This window comes from Tupaia chinensis, unplaced genomic scaffold (assembly GCF_000334495.1).
Source record: "Tupaia chinensis unplaced genomic scaffold, TupChi_1.0 Scaffold144898_1, whole genome shotgun sequence".
Lineage (NCBI taxonomy): Eukaryota > Metazoa > Chordata > Mammalia > Scandentia > Tupaiidae > Tupaia > Tupaia belangeri.
In genome coordinates this window covers 6,083-6,917 of record NW_006204758.1, presented here as the reverse complement: position 1 = coordinate 6,917, position 835 = coordinate 6,083, and positions in this window count along the sequence as shown.

The following is an 835-nucleotide window of genomic DNA, read 5'->3' as shown; positions in this document are numbered from 1 at the left end:
TTAAATAAAGCAAGATGTTCCTAAAAAAAGAGAGAAATGATACAAACCAATAAACCAGCTATGGAAGTAAAGACATTGTTTCTGACTATAAAAAAATAAAAAGCTTTTTAGGAGAACACAATATATACAAAATAGTTAATAAAGTTTTGTCATTAAGCAATACTCATAATGTAAAAAAATACCCATTAATTTAAGATACCAATCATTGTTGAAAGTATAATAACTGTCAAAGATTAGATGCATACAATGATTGTTTTAAAAATGAACTTAAGAATACAGTCATTTTCGATTACTTTATAAGAATATAAAGTCAGTAACTTTTTGGTTTAAAACTCTAAAATTATGATACAGTCTTATGATATAAACCCTATACTTTATTTGGAAACTCTTCTGTTTTTTAAAGCTTTCCAAGAATTCTTATCAGGCCTTATCAAAATAATATAGCACTTGGGGGCAAAGATGCAACCGAGGAGCCCTGCACTGGAGGCCAAGATGGAGAAAATCTCCACAACTACCATGAACTTCCCCTTGGTGCTGTGGTAGACAGGGACAAATGTGACCCAGACACTGCAGAACACCAGCATGCTGAATGTGAGGAGCTTGGCTTCATTGAATGTGTCTGGCAGGTTCCTGGCCAGGAAAGCCACTGTGAAGCTTCCCAGAGCCAAGAAGCCCAGGTGGCCCAGGACACAGTAGAAGGCAGTGACTGAGCCCTTGTTGCACACGATGAGAATGTTTCTGGGCTCAGAATATGAGTCTATGTCAACAAAAGGGGGAGAAGTTCCCAGCCAAATTCCAGAGATAATAATTTGGATAAGGGAGCAAATGGGAATGA